The following is a 23304-nucleotide window of genomic DNA, read 5'->3' on the forward strand; positions in this document are numbered from 1 at the left end:
TTTATAAGGTAATTATTGATGTGTATGTTTGTATTGCCATTTTGTTAATTGTTTTGGATTCATTTTCTTTTTCTTTCTTTTTTTTTTTAAAGGCTGCACCTGAGGCATATGGAAGTTCCCAGGTGGTGGTTGAATCAGAGCTACAAATACCAGCCTCCACTACAGCCACAGCAATGTGGGATCTGAGCCATGTCTGCAACCTACACCACAGCTTACAGCAACACCAGATCCCCGACCTACTGAGTGAGGCCAGGGATCAAACCCGCATCCTCATGGATGCTAGTTGGATTTATTTCAACTGAGCCACAAGGGGAATTCCTGTTTGGGGTTTGTTATTGTTGGTTTTTTCCCCTGCCTGCCTCTTTAGTTCTCTTCTCTTTTAGTTTGATGACTATCATTAGTGCTGTGGATTGCTTTTTCTTATTTGTGTGTGTATCTCTTTATTTTTGGTTTGTGGCTGCCATTAAGTTTTGATAAAGAAATATATATATATGATTGTTTTTAAGTTGCTGGGCTTGGCTCTTATTGCAAATGCATCTCCAGTATCCTCCATTTGTAGCAGCCTCTTGTCACGATTGCTGCTTTTGATAGCGTATTTGTGTGTGGATGATTTCCTGTCTCTGCTGTATGTTTGCCTTTACTGGTAAGCTTTCTCATTTGTAGTTTTCTTGTTTCTAGTTGTGGCCTTTTCTTTTCTACCTAGAGAATTTCCTTTAGTATTTGTCATAAAGCTGGTTTGGTGGTGCTAAATTCTCTTAGCTTTTGCTTGTCTGTAAAGTTTTTGATTTCTCCTTCAATACTGAATGAGAGTCTTGCTGGATAAAATATTCTTGGTTGTAAGTTTTTTCCTTTCATCATCTTAAGTATATCATGCCATTCCCTTCTGGCCTACAGAATTTCTGCTGAAAATCCAGCTGAACCCCTTATGGGGGTTCCCTTGTATATTATTTATTCCTTGACCTAGGTGCTTTCAATGTTTTCTTTGTCTTTAATTTTGGTCAGCTTGATTAATATGTGTCTTGGGATATTTCTCCTTGGATTATTCTATATGGGACTCATTGTGTTTCCTGGACTTGAGTGATTCCCATGATAGGGAAGTTTTTGGCTCTTATCTCTTCAAGTATTTCCTATGGCACTTTCTCTCTCTTTTCTCCTTCTGATGCACCCCCTGTAATGTGAATGTTGGTGCATTTAAAATTATCCCAGAGTTCTCTTAGATCATTCTCATTTCTTTTTATTCTTTTTCTTTATTCTGTTCCACGTCAGTAATTTCCACTGGTCTGTCTCCCGTCTTATTTGTTCTTTTGCCTCCTGTATTCTGCTATTGATGCCTTCTAGAGTAATCTTAATTTCAGTTATTATATTTTTTATTCTTTAAATCTTCTAGATCTTTGTTAAACATTTCTTGTAACTTTCGATCTGTGTCTCCATTCTTTTTGTAAGATCTTGGATCGTCCTTACCATTAATACTCTGAATTCTTTTTCTGATGGATTGCTTATCTCCTCTTTATTTAGTTGTCCTTGTGGGTTTTTATCTTGTTCCTTGGAAACATAGTTCTCTGTTGTCTCATTATGGCTAATTTGCTGTGTTTGTGGTCTCCTTTCCACAGGCTGCAGGATTATAGTTCCTCTTCCTTCTGGTGTCTACCTCATGGTGGGTGAGGCTGGAACAGGGCTTGTGCAGGCTTCCTGTTGGGAGGTACTGGTGCCTCCCCCTTGGTAGATAGAGCTGAGTCTTGTCCCTCTGGTGGTCAGGGCTGTGTCAAGGAGTGTGGTTAGAGGGGGCTGTGAGCTCAGGATGCCTTTAGGTAGTGTTTAGGTTTAGTGTTTTGTTTTTTGTTTGTTTGTTGTTTTTTTGGTATGAGGGTTTTTATTTTGGATGCCTGTCACCTTTTTCCTCAGTGTATGCTGGCTGTTATCCCCTTGATAGGAGGTGTGACTGATGTTGTGGTGACAATAGCCTGCCTTTTCTTTGCTCTTTGGTTGTCACTGCCCTGCCAGGGCCAGGGTCTACTCCTAAGTTGTTGGGACGGGGCCCCAGATCTGTTACTGAGCTGTGTTTCTGCTCTGTGGTGCAAGGTTGGTGGGATTAAGTCCTTGCTTACCTAATAGTAGTACAAGTCCTACTCCGACTAGGAGAGGAGTCTCTGAATATCCCTCCTCTAGAGCTGTTCACCTGTGAATGAGCTCTGTTGTGTCACCCTTCACTCGTTGTGTGAGTACAGTCTTACTGGCACTGCAATGCCAGCAGTTGGCCCTGGTGTCTCTCAGGCATTGTTTTCGCCAGGCCATCAGTGCGGATCCACCAGGGTCAGGTCTCAGGGCTGTAGTAGTTGTGTCCCTGGGCCTGTTGTGGGAGCTGTGGAGATAGCTCAGACTCTGGCCTGGACCAACCTCTGTATGTATGTGCCCATGGATGCTAAAAGCAACACCCGTCTCAACTGCAGGAGCACTTGTCGCCCTTTGGGATGTTCCACAGGTGCTGGACTTACAAAGCTAGCATCGTAGCTGTAAATCTGCAGTTCGCACAGCTGGGAGGAGAGATTCAGCTCTTCTTCCTTATTCACTGGGCTCCTGGGTTTCAGCCTCACCTCTGCATGTGGGCAGCCCCTTGGAGACTGTTCGGGGTTGTAGCAGCACAAGAGCCTGTGTAGGAGGGAGGCAGGTCTCAGGGGGGCGGGTGGTGCAGCAGTCAGACTCACAGGGCTCGTTCCAGTGGGAAGGGGCAGAACAGAGGTTGGGTCCAGCAAGCCTCCCCGAATGGGAGACCCTCCCGGGGTCGGCAGGGGCAGGGGCCTGCATGGGGAAAAAGGCTGCAGTGATGGTCCCACCCCTTGCGTGGCGCTTAGCCTCTGTGGCCATCTGGGACTCTTCCTTGAATATTCCTGGTTGTTTGTGGGCTCTGTCCGCCAATCCCTTCAGACTGCTTCTGCATAGCCAACTGCAGTTCTCTCCGTGGGTCTGTTTTCTAAGCACCATGTTCCAGCCCCCAGCCCCCACCCATATCATCAGTCTCGTGTCTCAGTCTGGGACACGCAGGGCAGTCGCAAGGACCATCTGTGTAGATCTCATTCTGTCCTGCCTGTTGCAGACTGGCTGCCGTGTTCCTCCAAAGTTCCTTTCTTTTCCCAGCTGATGTCCCTGCTGGTGAGGGGGCTCCCCGCTGATGGTGGGAACCTTGCCTTCCCTTTGTCTCCCTCCCTGAGGTGCAGGTCCTGATCCATTTCTGCTTGTCTTTTCTTCTTCCCATTTTTTTTTTTTTTTACTTCCTTTCCCTCTGGACCTACCCAGTTACGTGGAGATCCCTCTTGGCCTTTCAGGTGTTTGAGTTCTTCCGCCAGAGTTCAGCAGGTGTTCTGTGAAGATGGCTCCATTTGCAGATAAGTTCCTGATGTATCTGTGAGAAGCGGTGAGCTCCACCTCCTCCTCTGCTGTCTTGTCCTCTGGGGACCATTTTTGAATTCAGTTGTATTTTGGAAACATCTTTTCCTGGCATTTCTTTTTTATGTCACCATGGTTTGCTAGAGATTGAAAGCATGATCAGATGCCAGATCTGCTCACATTCCTTGTCCCCCCACCCCCGTGCTGCTTACTGGGGGTGCTGACCCTATACCAGTCTCTCTCTTCTTTTTTCTTCCTGACACATTGAGTCCAGTTCAATCTGTATGTCATTGAATCTAGGATAATAGTATGTATTCAATGAAATCAGAATTATTTCAAATATATACCTCTCAGAGTGTTACATCATCTGTTCTACTGTTATGATTGGGTAACTTTAAGGAAAATTTTTTTTTGCTTTTTAGGGTTGCACCCACAGCATATGGAGGTTCCCAGACTAGGGGTCAAATAAGAGCTACAGCTGTTGGCCTGCACCACAGCCACAGCAATGCCAGATCTGAGCTGCGTCTGCAACCTACACCACACAGCTCACGGCAACACTGGATCCTTAACCCACTGAGAGAGGCCAGGGATTGAATCCACAACCTCATGGTTCCTAGTCAGATTTGATTCTGCTGCACCATGATGGGAACTTCTTTTTTTGTTGTTGTTGTTGTTATTTTTTTTGTTTTTTGTTTAAGTAAATCTGATGCCCAATCTCAAGAAACACTTTGAATTATACTTGTGGATAGTTTTGAAACAAAACATCCTCTGATAATCATTTTTCCTTCTTCCTTTCAGTAATAGAGCTGTGTGAGTTTTAGCTGGGCACCTGGCCACCAGCTCTAAACTACAATTCCCAGCCTCCTTTGCAGTGTGTACAGCCATGTGACTGAGTTTGGGCCACTAGGAAATAAGTGGGAGTGATGTGTGCAGCCTCTGCATTTGTACCTCGTGCTTCTTGCTCTAGCTTCTTTCTTTTCTCCTTCTACCACCTGGGAAAAGGCAAAAAAAAAAGGAGCAACTTTGCAGGCTGCATGTTGTGAGCTGCAGAGTTGACCCATCCCCCTTCTCCCCATCCCCCAGGTCACTCACCCATGGACTGCAGTGTTTGGCACAGCAGCTCGCTCTGTCCTTTAACTGATGGAATTGTTAAAATTGAGCGGTAATGTTAGAGAATACAATACATTGCAGTGAAAGCTCTGTATGCGAAGGTAGGAGTTACCATGACTAGTGATTGTAACTGCCCCCTGCCTTTATTCTCTGTTTTCTCCAAATGGCTGTCCAAGACGGGCCACTCTGCTGCTACAAATCTTAAAATCTTCTGTTGGCTCCCAAGGTACCTAAAATCTCAAACCTTTACCCTAGAGTCAAGATTATATTAGAATTGGGGCCGAAAATAATAGAATTTCTGACTAAACATAAGGTAAACATGATGGCTTTGGTTTTCTCTCATAACACAGAAGCTGGAAGAAGGCGTTTCCAGGGTGGGTGCTAAGCTCAAAAATGTCAGGACTCTGCTTCCTTTTGCGTCACTTCTCTTCAGTCCCCTCATGTTATAAGATGGCTGCAGGCGCTCCAGGCTTCACGTCCTCTTACCCATCCTGATGCAGGAAGGAAGGAACATCTTCTCTAGAACCCCCTGGCTAACTTCCTCATATCTCTTTGGCCAGGCTGAATCATATGCCTATGCTTTAGCTGCAAGCTGGCTGGGAAAGTGAAAATCTACAAGTTGGAAGGAAAACTTTTTTTTTTTGCCACTCCTGTGGCACATAGAAGTTCTCAGGCCAGGGACTGAACCTACTTCAGAGCAGTGACCCTGGCCGCTGCAGTGATACTACTGGATCCTTAAGCCACTGTGCCACAGGAGATCTCCAGGAACCCTGCTTATGATAGACAGGGAGCAGGCCTGGCTGTAGGGCCAGCAGTTGAGTGTGTGCTTTGAGAGACTTACTTTGCTGAAGCAAAAAAATATGATCTTAAGTCAAAATATAAAAAAAGTATTTCCTGGAGTTCCCGTCATGGCGCAGTGGTTAATGAATCCGACTAGGAAGCATGAGGTTGCGGGTTCAGTCCCTGCCCTTGCTCAGTGGGTTGACGATCTGGCGTTGCCGTGAGCTGTGGAGTAGGTTATAGATGCGGCTCGGATCCAGTGTTGCTGTGGCTCTGGCGTAGGCTGGTGGCTGCAGCTCCGACTCGACCCCTAGCCTGGGAACCTCCATATGCCGTGGGAGCGGCCCAAGAAATAGCAAAAAAGACCAAAAAAAAAAAAAAAAAGTATTTCCTGTGACCGTAAGGCCCATTACAAGCATTTCTTTTGAATTGTTATTGTGATGATTTATTGGTCAGAACACAGCTGACCAAAACAACACATAATACACATTTTGATAAATAATGAAATAGAGCAAATCGGAGTTTATTGGAAATAAACTTAATGCTATTAAAACATTTACAGCAGAAGAATATTATTGCTGAATGGGTTAGGGTGTAGCTTCAGTTGCATTCTGGTTTTTCATGTTTTTGGATTGAGGGCTTGAGTAATCTCACTTAAAAAATTAGTTGATGGAAACAGAAGGCATTTGATTGATTGATTGTCTTTTTAGGGCCACACCTGTGGCATATGGTGGTTCTCAGGCTAGGGGTCGAATCGGAGCTGCAGCTGCCGGCCTACGCCACAGCCACGCCAGATCCAAGTTCTGTCTGTGATCTACACCACAGCTCACGGCAACACTGGATCCTGAGCCCACTGCGTGAGGCTAGGAATGGAACCCGTGTCCTCATGGATACTAGTCATGTTTGTTACCACTGAGCCATGATGGAAACTCCCCGAAGGCATTTTTATAATTGCAAGATTGATCAGTTCTTTGGTCTCTGAGTTACATGCTAAAAAGCACCCCGTGATCCACAATAAAAGATAGGAGGTTTGGGATGAGGGAGAGGCATTCCTTTCCCTTGCAAAGGAGGTGAAGGCGGGGATGGGAAAGGGAGCCCTCTCTGTAGCTCTGCCAAGGGGCTTGTAGGGCAGATCAGCTGTGGGGAGCGGGCAGAGGAGGGTTGAGAGCTGAGCACTGATTCCCTGAAAACCATCTACGTGCAGTGCTGCTCTGGGAGAGCCCCCAGCATCCGTGTTCGCAGCTTCGAGACTGCTGGTGGCGAGGATGGAGTGAGGTACCGTCCACACCGCCGCCGTCGTGTGCTGTGAGCAATGTTACAAGTGACCTTCGTGATCATCACAAGCTTTGTTTTTCCAAAACAGTGATGACAGCCCCCGAGGGCTCTGAGGACATCGTGGTCTAAGTCCCGAAAGCTGCCCACTAACAGGTTAGGCAGCTTCCCGTGGGGCTTGCTGAGGACACCCCTGGAACAGAAGGGGGAAGGAAGAGAGGCAGAGGTCGCCTCTTGTGGCGACTGTTGGGTGGGACTGGAGAAGGTGGCGGTGGTTGAGGCAGGTACCTGGAGAGGGTGTCCTGTCCCCTGGCTGGAGGTCTGCTCTTCCGCAGTGATGGCTCGTCAAGTCTGTCTGTGGGAACAGAGGGTAGAGCCCTGGAGGGAGCCACTGTTACCCCCTTGCGGTCCCCATTTTAGGACATAGAGAAGATGTCATCTCCCCAGGAGGCCAGACCTCACTGGGGGCTCTAGGCTTCTTGGGCTGCAGAGTGGGCCAAATGCCTGCTATTAAGTCACCAGTAGGGACAGCCATGCCACAGGGTCACTGCCAGTGCTTGGGGGAGGTGCCTGGGGCTCTGACCTCTGCCAGCAGGGTTGGGGGACCGCAAGTTAGAATAGTGGTCATGACCAGTTGGGGGGGGGTGGCATCCTCAGTGCTGCTACCATGTAATTGCTGAGGTTGGAAAGGTCCTTGGCTTTTTTGCTTTCCTCTTGCTCTGATACCTGAAGAGCAGGCCCAGGCAAGGGGATGGGAAGGTGGGCCAGGCACCGCCCTCCGTGCAGGCCCTGCAGTGCTGCTGGGGTGTCAGCTCCACATTCACTGACTCGGTGCCAGTAGCTCCCCATCCACCTGGTGGGAGGGTTTACGCCGCAAGAGGGGCAGAAGCTACAAAGCTCTGTTTCCCCACCTCCCTTCCCAGTTGAGAAGGGTGTCAGGGGGTCTCAGTGTTCTTGGGTGGCTGTGGGGTGAGAGCACTGACCCCCAGCCAGTAGACCTCAGGGACCACCAGCAGGCTTGGTGTTGGTCCCCAGTCCTTGTCCCTTTGGAGAAGAAATTTGGCAAAGAGACTGAGAGTAGTGAGGTGAATAAAGTGTTAATTAAGAGAGGCAATGTGTGCCGAGAAAGCGAGGAGCAGGCTGGAGTTGGGGGCAGAGAGACAGACAGCAAGAAAGAGAGAAAGTGCCATGTGCTTTGGAGGTGGTTTCGATGGCTTGTATGGGGCCAGTGCTTCCAGGGTTCCCCTGGCCAGTCGTCTTGCTTTGTCTGGCCTTGAGTCCATATCTGGCCCAGCTCAGGGCCCTCCCCCTTGTGCATGCCCGTCTTTGAGCCACGATGGCTTCTAGCAAAAGGCTATTGGCTGTGGTCTGGGACACCTCCCTTCCCTGACACCTGAGGAATCTTTCTGTGCATGTGTAGTTTGGAAGGTCTCCTGGACCTCAGGAGGGAGAAATACGTGATCTCTTTATCTTTTCTCCAAGTAGGATGCATCACTTCGTTGCTTTTATCCAAGTAGGATGCATCACCTCCTTGCCATCATGTTTACCTTGAAGTATCTGTCCACAGGGGACAGATTTCAGTTGCTCAGTCTGGGATCCGTCTCTCTCCCCTCCACCTGCACACCACTGATTCTAGGGTGCTGGACCCAGATGCTGAGCGCATGGTGCTGGGGAAGGATGCGAGTCAAATAGGAGTCTGAAATTTTTTTTTTTTTTTTTTTTTTGGTCTTTTTAGGGCTGCACTTGCAGCACATGGAGGTTCCCAGGCTAGGAGTTGAATTGGAGCTATAGCTGCCAGCCTACACCACAGGCACAGCAACGCCAGGTCTGAGTCGCGTCTGTGACCTACACCACAGCTCACGACAGTGCCAGATCCTTAACCCACTGAGAGAGGCCAGGGTTGGAACCTGCGTCCTCATGGATGCTAGTCAGATTCATTTCTGCTGAGTCACGACGGGAAATCCAGAGTCTGAGATTTAAAAAAAGACAAGGCTGAGGCTGAGTAACCAAGATGAAACTATGTTCATAATTAAGTGATTGAAAAGCGGTGAAGTGGGATTAAAATGTCCTTTCAGGAGCCGACTCCCCAGCAGAAGAGTGGAGTTTGGCACAGTGCAGGGTGTGTTAGAAAAGTAATCCGTCTCCTGTCCTCATTCTGCACGTGGAGGCGCCTCAAGGTTCGCACCTCCACACAACCACAGACAGCAAAAAGGTCCATTTCAGTCAAGAGTGAACACGATGAAGGGTTGGGGTTTTGAAGGGTTTCCCAACAGGATCCAGTTGGCCTCAAGCTGTTTCCTTCCCTTGGGTTTTGCCACTGGGGCCTCTTGACCCAGTGGCGCTGGTGGGGTCAAGAGGCCTCGTGTTGCCTCCAGTCCTGGGTGGACAGACACCTGCCTTGGCCAGGCTGGTTCTGGCCTGAGAAGCAGATTCTGCAGAAGGGTCACCCTTCTTCCAGTACTTAGGCTGTTTCTAAGGATGAGCAGCTGAGCAGAGAATTAGTTCTTTTGTGGAACAGTATCCTTTAATGAGACTAATTGTTTTTATAATAGGACTTTCACAGGCAATGGGAAAAAACAAAACCAAAAACCTGTCTCATAAAAGCAAATGGATTCTCTGCTCAGAACACACATCCGCTGCCCAGCAGGTACCGAACTGCAGATGGTGTCTGCACACTCCCACCTGGGACTGAAGGAGGAAGGAGCAGGGTCCCGCTCCCCTCCCCTCTCTCCACCCTGAACACTGGGGATGCGCTTTCTCTGTTCATTAAGGTTCACGGGGTGGAGGGGGGATTCTATTTTAAACAAAGGTGAAAGATTGTAGATTTAGATGGAATTTCAATCAAGGGGAAAAAAGACGGCCACACAGTTGTTCCAGGCTGACGCTCTTTTATGAACCGAGCCTGTTGCCTATAAGCTTCCCACTCCAGGTGTGGACGGAGTTTGGCTGAAACAGTCGTTTAACCAGAACGGGATTGGTTTTTTTCTCATCTAACGTAGTCTGCCATGGGTGGTCTGGGACCGGTGTGTGGACCCAGGTCCCCTCTAGCTTCCAGAGCCTTCCTTAGCCTGGAGCACCTCTCCTTGGATTGGCAGGGTGGCTGTCCTTCCTCCTGCCATCTCGCCCCCGCTCCAGAGGTGCAGGCAGGAAAGAGGACGTCGAAGTGATGGGCCACCGTCTAGGGTGTGCGATCCTTGCCTTTTACCCAAGTGATGTTTTTTTTTTACCCAGACTTTGGTCCACACAAAAATCTGTACACAGATTTTGATGGCAGCTTTATTCATAATGGCCAGTTGGAACGAACCAAGCTGCCCTTTCGTAAGTGAAGGGATGAACTGGTACATGCGGTCAATGGAATATTATTCAGCTCTAAACAGGTGGAGCACAGGATTTGGGGGCAGTGGAACTACTACCTATGCTACTTTTAATGGTGGAGACCTGTCCCTGTTTGTCAAAATCCATAGAAAGTACACCACCAAGAACTAAACTGTAGATGCTGTGTGATAACGCCGTGTCAGCATAGGTTCATCAGCTGTAACAAGGGTACCACCCTAGGGGACCGTGTTGATAGTAGGGAGGGGGTTCATGTCTGGTGGCAGGGGGCTTATGGGAACTCTACTTCCTTCCTTTTTTTTTTTTTCCTTTTAGGGCCGAATCTACAGCATATGGAAGTTCCCAGGCTAGGGGTCCAGTCGGAGCTGCAGCTGCCAGCCTACAGCACAGCCACACCAGATCTGAGCTGCATCTGCGAAACCGCAGCTTGCAGCAATATTGGTACTTCACCCTCTCAGTGAGGCCAGGGATTGAACCTGCATCCTCACTGACACTAAGTCAGGTTCTTAACCTGCTGAGCCACAACAGGAACTCCAGAACTCTGTGCTTGGGACTCCATTTTGCTGTGACCCTAAAAGTTCTCTCCAACAAACAAACAAAAAAATAATAAAATTTCTGTCAAACAGTAGAATCTAGTTTTACAAAAGTGATGGGCCAGCTGAGTCTGTCCACTTTCATCAACAAAATAATAGCTTCCCTAGAAATGCCACATGGTGGACTGTTACTTGTACCTCCTGGCTGAAACTGGGCCACGTGATTACCCCAGGCTGTAAGAGAGTGACTGTTTTTATTTTTTTATCTGTTTCTTAGCAGTACTTGCCCCCAGTTTGAGATTGAATTGATATACAGCTCTGTATTTGTTTAGTGTACTGCGTCATGACATCTGTGTATTGTGAAATCATTACTGTAATACATTTAGTTATCCTTCTCATACAGTTACCAAAAAAAAAAAAATTCCATTTTTCCTGTTGTGATAAGAACTTTCACGATTTACACAAGCAACTTTCAAATACACACCATGTGGGAGTTCCCGTCGTGGTTCAGTGGTTGATGAATCCCGACTGGGAACCATGAGGTTGAGGGTTCGATACCTGGCCTCACTTAGTGGGTTAAAGATCTGGTGTTGCTGTGAGCTGTGGTGTAGGTTGCAGGTGTGGCTTGGATCCCGCGTTGAGGTGGCTGTGGTGTAGACCGGCGGCTACAGCTCTGATAAAACCCCTAGCCTGGGAACCTCCATATGCCACAGGTGCGGCCCTAAAAAGACACACACACATACACACACACATACACCCCATGTGGCAGCATTAACTCTAGTCATCATGCTATACCTTCCATCCCCAGTACTGATTTATCTTACAACTAGAAGTTTGCACCTTTAGAACACCTCCTTCCAATCCCCCCCACCCTTCGGGCCCCACTTCTCATAACCACAAATCTGGTCTCTTTGTGTGTGCATTAAGACTTTTTTTTTTTGTCTTTTTGCTATTTCTTTGGGCCGCTTCTGTGGCGTATGGAGGTTCCCAGGCTAGGGGTCGAATCGGAGCTGTAGCCACTGGCCTACACCAGAGCCATAGCAACGCGGGATCCAAGCTGCGTCTGCAACCTACACCACAGCTCACAGCAACCCCAGATCCTTAACCCACTGAGCAAGGGCAGGGACCGAACCCGCAACCTCATGGTTCCTAGTCGGATTCGTTAACCACTGCACCACGACGGGAACTCCAAGACATTTTTTTTTTTTCTTTTTGTCTTTTGTCTTTTTAGGGCCGCTCCTGCAGCCTTTGGAGTTTCCCAGGCTCGGAGTCTAATAGGAGCTACAGCTGCCGGCCTGCACCACAGCCACAGCAGCTCAGAGTCGGAGCCATGTCTGCAGCCTACACCACAGCCACACCAACGGTGGATCCTTAACCCACTGAGCAAGGCCAGGGATCAAGCCCACGTCCTCCTGGATACTAGTTGGGTTTGTTCATCACTGAGCCACGACGTGAACTCCTGAAACTTTTTGTTAGATTTCACGTATAAATGAGATCACACTGTGTATCTTTTCTCTGTTAGACTTCACTTAGCACGGTACCCTCGAGTTCCATTCATGTTGTTGCAAATAGCTGAATGGTAGTCCGTGTGTGTGTGTGTGTACATTTTCTTTATCCATACATCTGTCTGTAGACAGGTTATTTCCATGCCTTGGCTATTATAAATAATGCTCCCATGAACACGGGGGTGCAGACACTTCTGTGATACAGTGATTTCATTTCCTTGGATATATACCTAGAAGTGGAGTTGCTGGATCATATGGTAGTGTTATTTTTAGTTTTTTCAGGAACCTCCACACTGTTTTCCATAGTGGCTGCACCAAGTTACATTCCCACAAACAGTGCACTGGAGTTCCCTTTTCTTCTTCTTCTTCTTTTTTTTTTACAAAGTGATAGGCAAGAAATAGATTTATTAGGATAGGACACTTGGGAGAGGTGCAAGTGGGCAGGCAAGGAAGCTCTGCTAGAATTCCCTTTTTTTTTTACTTTCTTACCAGGATTCGTTGGCTCTTGTCTTTTGGCTAAGAGCCATTCTATCAGGCATGCATTAATCTCTCATTGTTTTGATTTGTGCTTCTCTAACAATGGGTGACATTTAGCATCTTTTCATATGCTCGTTGGCCATTTGGATATCCTCTTTGAGAAAAATGTCTGTTCAGATTCTTTGGCTATTTTTAATTGAATTTTTTTTTTTCTGCTATTGAGTTGTACCGGTTCTTTACATATTTCAGACATTAACCCCTTATCAGACATACGATTTCCAAATATTTTGTGTAGGTTTTCTTTTTGTTGACCATTTCTTGCATTGTGCATAAACTTTTTAGTTTGATGTAGTCCCACTTGTTTTTTTATTTCGTTGCTTGTGCTTTTGTTGTCATATCCAAAAGAATCATTGTCAACACCCATGTCAAGGAAACTTTTTCTTATGTTTTCTCCTAGAGGTCTTATGTCTTAAGTGAATATCCAGTTTCCCCCAGGAGTATTTCCTTTCCTTTTTTCTTTTTTTGTCTTTTTAGGGCCACACCTGTGACATATGGAGGTTCCTATGTGAGGGGTTGAGTCAGAGCCACAGCAGTGTAGGATCCAAGCCACGTCCGTGATCTACACCACAGTCCATGGCAACGCTGAATTCTTAATCCACTGAGAGAAGCCAGGGATCAAACCTGTGCACGTCCTCATGGATACTAGTTGGGTTCATTAACCACTGAGCCATAATGGGAACTCCTCAGGAATATTTCTTGAAGAGACTGCCTCATCCATTGAGTTTTCGTAGATCCCTTGTCAAATATTAGTAGACAGTATATGCCTGGGTTTATTTCTGGGCTCTCTCTTCTGTTCCATTGATCTATGTGTCTGTTTTTATGCCAGTGCCATACTGTTTTGATTGCTGTAGATTTATAATATCATTTGAAGTCAAGTAGTATGAAACTTTCACCTAAATTCTTCTTTCTCAGGATTGCTTTGGTTCTTCGGGTTGTTTTTGTATGTGTATTTTCTTTAAAATTTTAGGATTTTTTTCCTACTTTTCTTAAAAATGTCATTGGAATCTGGATGATATCTGCATTGAATCTATAGATGGCTTAAGGTAATATGGACATTTTAACAATATTAATTCTTCCAATTCATCTTTGCATTTATTTGTGTCTTTTCAATTTCTTCAATCCATGTCTTATAGTTTTCAGCCTGGAGATCTTTCACCTCCTTAAATTTATTTTGAAGTACTAAAAGTATTGAAGTATTGTTTTTGAAGCTATGGTAAATGGGATTGTTTTCTTCATTTCTTTTTCAGATAATTTATTTTGGGGAGTGATGATTTTAAAATAGCATGCAGTGGAGTCCCCACTGTGTTCAGTAGTTATGAATCCACCTAATATTCATGGGGATGTGGGTTTGATCCCTGGCCCCACTCAGTGGGTTATGGATCTGGTGTTGCTATGAGCTGCAGTGTAGGTGGCAGATGTGGCTTGGATCCCACACTGCTGTGGCTGCAGTGTAGGCAGCAGCTGCAGCACCAATTTGACCTCTAGCCTGGGAACTTCCGTATGTTGCAAGTGTGGCCTTAAAAAAAAAAAAAAGCAAGCAAATACTGTCCCTTCCCACTAAAACTCAAATATCATTAATAAGAAAGAAAGGGAAAATGGATATTAGGTAGGCAGTCTGAAGTTTGCTACACTTCCCCTCCTGCCAACTAGAAATACTTTCCCAACTAGCTGCCTGATACCCAAAATTGCCCAGTTAGTAAGTTATCACTTCTACTCAAATTATTGACTATTAAGGTACAATGTCTATGAGCACATAGCATGTAAGTCACGTTACTCATTTATTCAAGATGAGTAAAATTTCAGTTCTCCTAAAGGTTCAATTGCCTAGAAGCCCCCCACCTGGAGTGTGGAAACCCTTGAGCCTCCCTCTGTGGCTGTAGGACTGTGCCTCCTGGTCAAGGGATGCAAACCCAAGACCAGTTTTACTGCCCCCTAGGCTGGCAAAGAGGCCAGGTCACACTGAGCCTCTGTCGTGGACACTTGTGATGCATGTGGCCACCCAGATCATTAAACAATATTCTTGCAGCCTTTGCTTCCCCAAGGGAGAAGGCAGGGCTCACTTGCCAAGCTTTCGTTGGAAGCCAGGGATGGGCTGTGACAAAGACACCCACAAAGGGCTGCTCCCCATCAGGTCAGTGGGAGGAAACAGGGGTCCATTCCCTGGAAGAGACGGCGGTCAGGCTTTGGGAGCCGCGCTGTGTCTCAGGGCAGCAGCGGAGAGTCTTTGCCATAGCTGTTCCCCCGGGAGTCTGGGCTTGGCTTTTGGCTGCACGACCCCCTACCTGTCCTCTAGGAAATTCCGCAGAACTGATTTCTGTCACGCATCCCGGCTATTGAATCAAGCTAGAGTGGGTCCCGTTGTTGGTCATTTTAACCCCCCTGTGGCACCGCTTTCCAACCTGTCCTCCTCAGCCACTGTCCAGAGTGTTCTGTCCTCGTCCATGCTCAGGTGGTCACCGTGCTCTGCCTTCTCTCCCACCGGTGGCCTCCCCCCACCATGATTCTTAAAGAAACAGTGCTCGTGATAAGTAAGTTCCTGCCTCTCTGGCTCCCTACTGACCGGAGTGGAATCCGAGATTCTTCCAGCTTGGCCAGGACATGCGGTCCTTCTTCCTGCCCCAACACCTCGAGGCCAGTGTGTTTGAGCAGGTGTGGCCTTTCCACTCTCTACCTTTGTGGATGACATGCGGGCTTTCAAGTTCAAATCATCAGGTCATATCTTTTTTTTTTTTAAGGCCGAACCCAGAGCATATGGAAGTTCCTTAGCTAGGGGTCGAATCGGAGCTGCAGCAGCCAGCCTACACCACAGCCACAGCAGACAGGTACTGCACCTGTGACCTACGCCTCAGCTCACAGCAACGCCAGATCCTTAACCCACTGAGCAAGGTCAGGGATCAAACCCGAATCTTCACGGACACTGTGTCTGGTTCTTAACCCACTGAGCCACAACAGGAATGCCCATCTGGTCATATCTTTGTGTCCATCACAGCTTGATGCCCCAGCTCACGGGACTGCATGCACCTTGCTGATGGCTCGTCTGGCTGCCTTGGGTGGTTGATCATAGACTTTAGTCAGGCCCCACTCTTCCAGGGACCAGCTCCCAGACCACTGGTCCTCGCACTTGAAAGCCCAGCACTCTGCACTGCATATAGTGGGCCCTCAGGAAATGCTTGTTTAATGCTGTTTTTAGTGGATCTAAATCTTTTTGCTCCCCCTCTCCTTGTTTTCATCATTTTTGTATGGCGAGTCTCACCCTACCTTTCCAAGAAGAATATCCCTGCATGACATCTCCCAGCCCCTCTTTGCAACGAGGTGCAGCCACGTGATTGAAAGTCTACTACTGAAAAGCACTTGGCTGGGACGTGAATGGGAAGTGAGCAGTGGTAGGCGATGCAGGGAGAGGTCTCCTGGCAAGTGTGGTGGCAGAGCCTCTGAATCTTCTGGGGCAGTTTTAGTGGAGAATCTGATGGCCAGTCCAAGACACAATTGGTGGTTTTTCCACTAGAAAAATGCCCGAGAGCTCTTAGGCATCATTCCTGGCCGTGTGGCTGGCAGGCCGGGGCTTCTGCCCCTTGCGGACACTCTGGGATCTTCGCAGCATCTTTTAACAACTGTCTTTCTAGATTCAACCAGGAGACGGAATTCACTTGTTTGCAGCTGAGAATTACATCTGATCAAGTGATGGGGAGGCAGTGCATTGTCCTGATGAAAAGCATGGCCTTGGGAGTCAGACAGACCTGGTTGTCTTGACCCACCTGTTAGCTGGCTGTGTGCCGTAGGTCAGCTTACTTAATCTCAGTCCTCTCGTGGATACATAAGATGAAACCTATCCCATGGGGTTGTTCAGAGAATTAAAAAGCGAATATCCAGAAAACATGCAGCACAGTGCCTGGTATATGGCTGATGCTCAGTAAATGAAGGAGAGCTGTTCCAGGGAGGCAGGCATGCGTTTCCTCTTTTCACCTGTTCCATATTTTTTTTTCCTGTCATAAAGATGCAAAATAGAAGGTGGGAAATGGCTGGAGTTAGAAACTTCTCCTTGTGTCTCCCTCAGAGGCTGTTTCCCCATCTATCCTGTTTCTTGCGACATCTGGAATCCTCTAGAGCCAGCAGTGGGGTCAAGCGCTGTCTCTCCAGAATGTGGTGTGATCTTTCTACAGTGGGTGTTGGCTCTGTCACTGGCTCTAGTTAGGCTAATGCTACAGTGACCCTGCAGACAGGGACAGGAGTGGAAGACTTTTTAAGAAAATTCATAGCAGGCATGATTGCAGCAAGATTTTTTGCAAAGATATCACTTTCCCCCCATGTAATAGAAAAACAGAATATTAAGGTTCTGCTTAATTTATTTCTGTTTGTTCTTTCATCATACCTTTTTCCTTGTGTTCATATCTTTTGGGAGTTCCCATTGTGGCTCCGTTCTAATGAACCTGACTAGTATCCATGAGGATGCCGGTTCAATTCCTGGCCTCCCTCAGTGGGTTAAGGACCTGGTGTTGCTGTGAGCTGTGGTGTAGGTCACCGACGCAGCTAGGATCCCGAGTTGCTGTGGCTGTGGTGTAGGCTGGCAGCTGTAGCTCTGATTTGACCCCTAGCCTGGGAATGTGTATGTGCTGCAGGTTCGACCCTAAAAACCAAAAAAAAAAAAAAAGGAAAAAACCCAAACTTTCATCCTGGCCTTCCACTCTCTGTGCTCTAAATATCCTCTTGGGTTATTTCTGGTTCCGCTGTTGGGCACATGCTGATTTTCGGCACTTTGCTGGACGTCCGTGGTGGGGGAGGGAGCTGTCGGCTGCCATGGGGGACGTTTGCGATGCAGCAGCATCGCCTTGACCATGGTACCATCTTTGTGCTCTCGAGAGGTGACAGGATGCAGGAAGGACTCTCGGACAGTGTGGTTAAACAGACAACAGTCCAGACAGGCAGTGTGCTTGCTTTGAAGCCCCTACATGGGTTGCGTGAAAAACAAGCACTCACAGTCCCCCATTGATTGTACTTGGCGGGGGAAAAGCTGGGACTCGAGGGACCTCTGTGACCAGCTTGAGCCGTGCAAATGGCCCTCACTCAAGGGTGAAATCCACATGTGGGGCCAGGGACCCATTGACCTGCCCGCTCCAGACGTCTCGTCCTTGGTGCTTCATTTGTTCTGACGACCCTGGGGCTCGGCGTCATCCTCCCAGCCTTTCCCATCCCCTCCTTCCACGGGGAACACTGTAAATTAATACTAATTTTGTTTTGGAAATGGCATGGCCTTCTTTGACCTCATTGAAAATGTCACAGATCTGACTTCGGCCAACAGCCTGGGGTTCATACCGTCTTCCTTTCTGTGCCTGGCTGTCCTTGCTTTTGCTAAGAGTTTGGAAACACCTTGGCCTCCGTGGGGAGCTGGGGGGATGTCAACCCTGCCTCTGAAATCGAAGAGGATGCAGAGCGCTTGACGGGGGCGGAAGGCACAGGCCAGCGTCAGGGCCTCCCAGAAGCACCTGGGGCCCCGCAAGGCCCCCTCCCCACCTTGGGGGCCACAGCAGCCAGGCGCCCTGGGGCAGCTTCTGATTTCTTTGTCTTTCTTGCTCCTCTTACCTTCTAGGTGTTTTTCTTTTCTTCTTTCCTTTTGCTCTGAACTCGGGGTGGTGGGAAAACGCTCTGCTGGGGGTGGTGGGGCGGCAGAGGGTCATCCGCTTGCCCAGACCCCCTGGTTGCAGAGGGGAGAAGCTGGTGTCCTTATCAAGTCACAGGTGTGACAAAGACACTTCAGGGGGCCTCGGTGGCCCTGGGCGCTCTGACTGCCATGGTGAGGCCTGCAGTTTTGTACGTTGGACTTTCATAGAAGCAGGCCTTTCGTATGTGACCTGTGGACAGCCCCGACTGCTTTCCCAAGGCAGAGTCAGCCTCTTCCCCTGGCGGACTCCCGCCTCTATCTGATGCAAGCAGAACTTTCGCATTTCATAGGAGACCCTTCTTTATTGTTAGTCTTGATAATGCCCGTAATTAAATCATAGGGATGGAATTTTAATAGAATCTGTTTATAATTTCTGAAACTTGAATTTAGTCCCTGAGTTCCCGTCGTGGCACAGCGGAAACGAATCCGACTAGGTACCATGAGGTTGTGGGTTCGATCCCTGGGCTTGCTCAGTGGGTTGAGGATCCGGCGTTGCCATGAGCTGTGGTGTAGATCGCAGACGTGGCTCAGATCTGGAGGGGCCCTGGCTGTGGTGTAGGCCAGCGGTTTCAGCTCCAGTTAGACCCCTAGCCTGGGAACCTCCACATGCCGTGGGTGCGGCCCTAAAAAGCAAAAACAAACAAAGAATTTAGTCCCAAACAGCTACATGCTAATCCTGCCAGATTTTCTGTCTCCTCTCTCTCTCTCCCCCTCTCCTCCTTCCCCCTCTCTCCCCGCCCCCTCCCTTTTTTTTTGCCACAGCTTTAGCTTTGGCTTGGTATGGGATCTTGGTACCCAGGCCGTAGTGGTGAAAGCGCTGAGTCGCAGTCACTAGACCACCAGGGAACTCCCTAATTCTACAAGATTTTTACCCTTAGATTCATTAAGGAGTTGTGTCTGAGAAGAGTCTTGTGAATTGTGCTTACAATTACATATGCAAATAAGGTAATGTGATAAATTAATATTTTATTAATCATAAATGATAAAATAATAATGAAATGTTACCTTGAATGTTGCTGGTTTAAGAATTCCTCTTTGGGGAGAGTGTGACTTAAATGTTTTGGAGAGTTCCTGTCGCGGCTCAGCAGCAATGAACCCAACTAGTATCCATGAGGATGCAGGTTCAATCCCTGGCCTCAGCTTGGTGGGTTAAGGATCCAGCGTAGCTGTGGTATAGGTTGCAGATGCAGCTCAGCTCCTGCCTGGCTGTGGCTGTGACTGTGGCCGGCAGCTGCGACTCCAGTCTGACCCCTGGCCTGGGATCCTCCTTATGCCGCAGGTGTGCCCCCCTGCCCCCAAATACATGTTTCAGCTTGGAAGGACATTCTCACATTTTATTCTTTGCGCCTTTTCAAAACCCAGCTCGTGTGTCCGTTGCTTTCCCGGGAGTGATTCTGCCCTTGTCCACGGGAGAATGGTGCCCAGAACTTAGGTCACACACCTCCCTCCTCGTTGGGATGGGAGGTGAGGTTGGATGGGAGATGATGTTTGTATGTTGTTATTTTTTTAAACCTACTGTGCCGTAAACGCCTTAGGGGAGAGTTCCAGGTCTGTATAGCTTGACGTGTTCTGATAGCCCTTAACCATACCCAGTAGATTTATTTAAAGGAAATTTATTTATGACGACGTGATGAGAGTCTTCTCTTGGCTCGTTGTGGGATCGTGGCCGTTTCTTACTCTCTTCGCTGGTTTCCTCCTGCGTATCATGGGGATAACTCCACCTCATACACTCAAGATGAAAGGACTTAAAGAGCATGTATATCAAGCACTTAGCGCAAGGCCAGGTGCATAGAGTTCTCAGTCAATGTCAGCTGTTTGTTTTATCGCGATGTACCGGAGTGGCCTTTTCAGGAGGTCCCTTGAAGCAGGGTGGTTTCTTTGCTGACCAAGGGCCAAGTGGTAAAAGACGGGTACACAGGAGCCACCGTATTTTGGAAGAGCAAAGTGACGCCCATAAAGCTGGAGTGGCTTCAGCTGGGAGAATGACGCTCAGGTCCCATATGCAATAATGAGCAGGTGTCCGGAAGGACCCACTGTGCCTTCAGGCAGGCGTTCAGCATAAAAAAATCAGCTCGTCCTCGTTGCGAATTTGATCGACAGCCAAGAAAATATGTCCGCTATCAAGTGGATGCATCTTGTGCTGGTCACCTGCAATACAGGGGGCACATTGAGTTGCCTGCTGTTGTAAAAAGGACTCTCCAAGGAAGGTTAAATTCCTGCCTTATTTCTCTCTGCCTTGGTTCCCTAGAGCCGCCGAGGCCTCCGCCATCGGTCTCTCCCGCCAGCAGCCGAGGGAGGTTCGGCCAATATCTATCGGCAGTGATGCTGAGTCAGTTTCTTTCATGAGAGATTTCTTTACTCACCGTGAGAGCTGGATGCAGCGTTTCTCCCCTCCATGTTTTCCAACTTTTCCAGTTTCACCAAAGCTACTCCTCCGTGTCCCTTTTCTCTAGCATCGTGAAAAGCGTTCACTCATCGTCCCAAGCATTCTCCTCCTCCAGGACGCTTTTCCTGGTCCTTGGGAAGAGGTCATTGTCTTTGTCCACCCGTCTCTACCTCTGGACAACACAGGATGGTTCTTAATTGTGTCACTGTTACGACCATGATGTGGGGCAAGTGTATGTTTAAAGGCTTGTTTCTATTAGTTGACTGCGAGCCAGTCAAGGTGTAGCTTCTGTTGGTTGTAAGTTTCATGTCTTAATGTTGTAACAGGAAGGTTTGGGGACAGGGGGATGGGCAGCCGCGGGGCCTTCCGTGAGCCTGTCACACTCAGCACCAGCGTTTGATTCCGCTGGCCATCACTGCCACCACCGTGGACCTGGACCTGCCCCAAGAAGTCTGGTGGGATTGAAGCAGAGTCAGGGAGGCAAAGAGCAGATGGGAGATGAGGCTGGGTAGAGATGGAAGAGCCAGATCATGTAGAGCTCTGTGACCTGGGGGACAGGCAGTTGAGTTTTGTAGTCTAGAGGCAATAGGAAGCCACCAGGAGCTTTTTTTTTTTGTTGTCTTTTTGCCTTTTCTAGGGCCGCTCCCACGGCATATGGAGGTTCCCAGGCTAGGGGTTGAATCGGAGCTGTAGCTGCTGGCCTACGCCAGAGCCACAACAACGCGGGATCTGAGCCATGTCTGCGACCCACACCACAGCTCACGGCAACGCCGGATCCTTAACCCACTGAGCAAGGCCAGGGATCGAACCCGCAACCTCATGGTTCCTAGTCGGATTCGTTAACCACTGTGCCACGACGGGAACTCCCCACCGGGATCTTTAAGAGGGATGGTGACATGGCTCAATGCAGAGTCCATCACCAGCTCTTCTTCTTCTTGTTTTTACTGGGCTGTGAACACACTGCCAGCTCCTGCGGTGTCTGTCTGATTGCAAGGAGCTTCACTGCTTCCGGCTGGCCCCAAAGCCGTGGCCATGTTGAGAGGAAAGACGGGCGCTTTCAGCACAGAGAGGGAGCAGCATCCTTGAAACAGGCCATCGGCCCCCTCCACCCGCCTCTGGCCTTGCCCAGAGGGTAATCACACCGCATTTCCCTGCAACCTGATGTTGCAGAGTCTGAGAGTTTTCCACTTGGTTTTAAAAATAAGCAAATCAAAAAAATAAATAAAAATAAGCAAATAATTGCAGTCAGTGCACAGATATGATGAAAATGCAAAGAAAACGATGGAATTTGGGCACCGCCGCTCCAGGAGCTGCAGCTCCGAGATTCTTGGAGCACACCCGTGTCTGAAGGGACCCACTGCCGCTTTGTGGTACACGTGTGGCTTTGGAGGTCCAGGAGGCCACCCCCAAGGGACATTTCGGAAAGTGGTGATGGAAATGATTTTTGGTTCAAGGTAAAGAAACAGGTCGGCCCCCTGAACTCCCAGGCCGACCTTAAAAGGTAGGCTCTAATTCTATCCTGACAGACATTAAAGAGAGCACATGCCATGTCCGCGTTCTTCTTGAAACATGTGGATTTAAGCCAGTTGGGTCTGGCAGCCATTCAGTTTGTGCTTTTGCCAAAGAGTTTGGTGGGTGTAAAGTTTAAAAATAGCTGCGTACACATAGGACGCCTGTGGGGAAATGTGGGGAAATTCTAGGTTGGAAAAAGGTTCTGTGAGCAAGTGCCCTCAATGTTTAGCTCCAAATGTTTGCAAAGACGACACACATTTTGGTGTGTAACAACCGTGTCTCGCCCTCGATCTAAACAGGGCGTGTCTGGATCCAGATGTGGCAGTGGGAGAGTGACTCAGGATGGGGGGAACTAAGGCCCTGGGGGAAAATAAGTAACATGTAAGAAGAGGTTGGGGGGGGGGGGGCGACGGGGGGAATCCATACAGGTAGGCTTGCGAAGTCAGGATTTTTCATTCTGGAAGCATGAAGGCAGCAGGAATTAAAAGTGACAATTCAGTATGTGGCTGAGGTTCGGGTGAATGTTGGCCCCATGAGCTTTCCTCTCGCCGCAGTTTCTCCCCTGGGGCGTTTGGCTTGAGTAACTAACTATGGAGCGAGCAGCTTGATCGGTCAGGGGCTTTGGGGACGGGGCGTGAGGACGGGGCTGTCTCAGGAAAAGAGCACCAGCCAGGCCAGCCACGAACAAGCGCATCCCTCTCGCACCTACTCCTGCTGATCTTGTTGATGGAGCTACTGCTTGGACTAAGGACTCGTTTCTCATTTGTCTGGGTGGATAACCTTGTCTCCAAACAACTATAGGACTAAGTTTCCTGTGATCTATCCCGGGTCAGGGACAACCAAGACCAGCCCATGACAGCAGTAAGAAGGGTGTGCTGGCTTCCAGGAGGCAGTGTTTGCACTAGACTTTGGTGGACGGTGGGATTTTGATGGCAGAGAGTGGGAGGAATAGTTGGAGCTTTGGGGAGTTCCCATCATGGCTCAGTGGATAATGAACCCGACTGGGATCCATGAGTACATGGGTTTGATCTCTGGACTCACTCAACAGATTAAGGATCTGGTATTGCTGTGGCTCTGGCGTAGGCCGGCGGCTACAGCTCCCATTCACTCCTAGCCCGGGAACCTCCATATGCCGCAGGAGCGGCCCAAAGAAATGGCAAAAAGACAAAAAAGGGGGTCAAATGAGAGTTACAGCTGCCGGCCTATACCACAGCCACAGCAATGCCGGGTCCTTAACCCATTGAGTGAGGCCAGGGATTGAACCCACATCCTCATGGGTTCATTCCTGCTGAGCCACAA

General features: G+C 48.5%; 1 long non-coding RNA gene across 2 annotated transcripts in view; it reads left to right on the forward strand.

Annotated features, from left to right (window-relative positions):
• LOC110255752 overlaps window positions 1-23304 on the forward strand; it is a 53628-nt gene that overhangs the window by 26776 nt on the left and 3548 nt on the right. Inside the window, exon 4 of one of the 2 annotated variants that reach the window (XR_002336541.1) lies at window positions 3321-3550. The exons of the other annotated variant lie outside the window; for it this stretch is intronic. This is a non-coding gene — a long non-coding RNA (uncharacterized LOC110255752). Of the gene's footprint in view, window positions 1-3320; window positions 3551-23304 lie in introns of those variants that run through there. 2 annotated transcript variants of the gene reach the window in all.

This window comes from Sus scrofa, chromosome 11, assembly GCF_000003025.6.
Source record: "Sus scrofa isolate TJ Tabasco breed Duroc chromosome 11, Sscrofa11.1, whole genome shotgun sequence".
Taxonomy (NCBI): Eukaryota; Metazoa; Chordata; class Mammalia; order Artiodactyla; family Suidae; genus Sus; species Sus scrofa.